Here is a 2594-nt window from a genome sequence, read left to right as displayed (position 1 = left end):
TTGTTAACAGTTGCATTGTGAGCAGACAGTGAAATTTATCCAATGTTTTTCTGCCTCTTTTGAGGTGAACATATTTTTGTTCCTTTAATTTCTTAATGTACTGAATCATAACACTGTTCTTCTCACGTTAAATTGACGTCTTGCTTTTGGTATAAATCTGGATTTGTTATGATTTTTAAACATTGGTGGATTCAGCTTTTTTTTTTTTTTTGATTTCTGATTTTATGTTCGTTAATGAGATTGACCTGTGATTTTTCTTTCTCTCATTGTCTTTTTCTGGTTTGGTATTAGGATGAAGGTGAAAATGAGGTGAAAAGTCTTCCCTCTGTCACTACGTTTGGAAAAGTTTGTATCCAATTGAAATTATTCTCCCTGGATTGTTTTGAAGAACTTTCAGGTGAAAATATCTGAGTTTAGGACTTTCTCTGTAGGACAATTTTTGACTATTCGATTTATGTAACAGTTACTTGCTATTTCCTCTTGAATCGAATTTCATAACTGATAACTTTTGCAGAATTTACTGTTTTAATTTTCAAATTAATTGGGCAAAATTTTTTATACCATTGCACATACTGATCCATCTGCTGGATCATCTATTTGGCTTTTTTTTTTTTTTTTAAGAGAGAAGACAGAGAGAAGTTTCGCTATGTTGCCCAGGATGGTCTCAAACTCCTGGCCTTAGGCAATCCCCCCCTGCCCCCCGCCAACTCCCCCCTCCAACTCCCCCCTCCAACTTCCCCCTCCAACTTCCCCCTCCAACTCTCCCCTCCACTGCCCCACCCCCCTACCGCGTCTTGGCCTCCCAAAGTGTTGGGATTACGGGCGTGAGCCACAACGTGTAGCCTCTTTCTGCACTTTTTTTCTTTTGAAACTAATTCTTTCTCATCTTTTAGGTCTCAAGAGTAAGTTTGGTTCCTAGGTGTTCACTGAACCCCTTCAGGCTGGGTTAAGAACAGATCCCTGCAAGCTGACACTTTGACCAGGTGGGTGAGAGAATCCGGGTGGTGCTTTCGTGGAGGGCAAGAGAAAGAGAGCGCAGCCTCCTCAGGGTGCAGTTGCTGAATAGAAGAGCTTTTCAGTAAATATATGTTTCTCCAGCCCTTCTGGAATATGAAAAATCTGTGTAACAGACTTTGAGAGAGCCGGAAGCCAGGATGAAGAGGCAGGTCCCATAGAGACTCAAATCAGGCTCTCAAAGAGTTCCCAGTAATGGGGAATGAGACCACCAAATGCACCCCGTTGCTTTCACCACGCCTCTGGCACTCACAGGAGGGGGTCCACGCAGGCGTCGTTCGTTCCGGGGGCAGGCCTCGCGCGCGCCTTTCCTTCCTGTGTGTTTCCCACCGGCACATCACCAGTGGGAGGTCAGAATCCTGCCAGTCAAGGATGGCTGGGTCAAATGAAGAACTGAAATGAAAGTACACAACCACTACGAAGTGGTTCGAACAGCAACTTTCCGGGCCTAAAGCCTGGCTGCTGCCCCCTCTACCACACAGCGCCACCACCGAGTGGTTGCACAAGATGATACGCATTTTCTACATTATTCTCTAAGGGCCCGCTATACTCTTGGGCTTTTAACAAACGTCTCACTAGAGACTATTCAGCAGGGCCTAGTTTTGGTTACCAAGCGGAGCCAGGCCTAGGAAGATGCCTCTATTTAATGCTAATTGCAGCTGTTGCAGCTGAATTGGACGCCAAGCTGAGAAGGTCGCCTGAGGGGGTCTTTCTCGTTCACCTGGTGATTTTCATTTATTTCCAGAGGGTCTCAATGCTGAATGCAAACTGATCATGTGTAGTAGTGATTATAGAGAGACATTCAATGCTTTTCTTTTTCCCTTTCTTTACAACTTTTTGTCACCAGCTGAGAGAAGCAATGTGGTGCATGTGCAAAATTTGGTGTAACATTTGGTGTCAAGTTAAGGGTAGGAGTTTGGAGAAAATCGAAATACTCACTTTGCATTACCTTGTTATTGTGTGACACTGGCAAGTTATTTAGCTTTTGTATAATTTACACTATCTTTGAAATTAGGTTAACAACGGAAATCATGTCATATAAGTAGAACCATACAATATATGTAAAATCCAGGTTAATAGCCAATCTTACAACATTTCTTACATTTTTTGCAGTTGCTAAGCCATGGGACCACGTGGCCTAATGGATAAGGCGTCTGACTTCGGATCAGAAGATTGAGGGTTCGAATCCCTTCGTGGTTGATTCTCCCTTTTTCACTCTAAAGCAAGACTGCACAACCTCCCACACCACAAAATTATAGCATCCAATTAATTTCGGAAAGTGAACGTGAATTCTCTGCAGTCCTTTCCCGTGGAAATGGGAAGTTGCATCACACACCTCTTTGGAGTTGCCAGTGATTCAGGTGGGACCAGCACACCACCTTTCAGCTGTTTGTACTTTGGAGGAAACGCTTGGCCAGGCTGGCACACAGGTGCCTGAAGCCCCGGGTGGGATGGAGAAAGCGTGAACCCTGGTCCGGGAGTATCCTCTTCCCGCCTGTTGAATGGGCTCAGTGAACTCAGTTGAATGCATCTTAAGGAGCTTTATTCACCTGGTCCCGCAGGGGGCGACCATCACGTTT

The 2594-nt window shown here is 44.4% G+C and overlaps 1 non-coding gene across 1 annotated transcript; it reads left to right on the top strand.

Annotated features, from left to right (window-relative positions):
• The first annotated feature begins 2141 nt into the window (after positions 1-2141).
• TRNAR-UCG (transfer RNA arginine (anticodon UCG)) lies at positions 2142-2214 on the top strand. The gene has a single exon. It is a non-coding gene; the product is annotated as a tRNA-Arg (tRNA).
• Positions 2215-2594: the final 380 nt, after the last annotated feature.

This window comes from Pan paniscus, chromosome 5 (assembly GCF_029289425.2).
Source record: "Pan paniscus chromosome 5, NHGRI_mPanPan1-v2.0_pri, whole genome shotgun sequence".
NCBI lineage: Eukaryota > Metazoa > Chordata > Mammalia > Primates > Hominidae > Pan > Pan paniscus.
The sequence above is the reverse complement of the archived record's forward strand: the minus strand, read 5'-3'. Positions and strand labels throughout refer to the sequence as shown.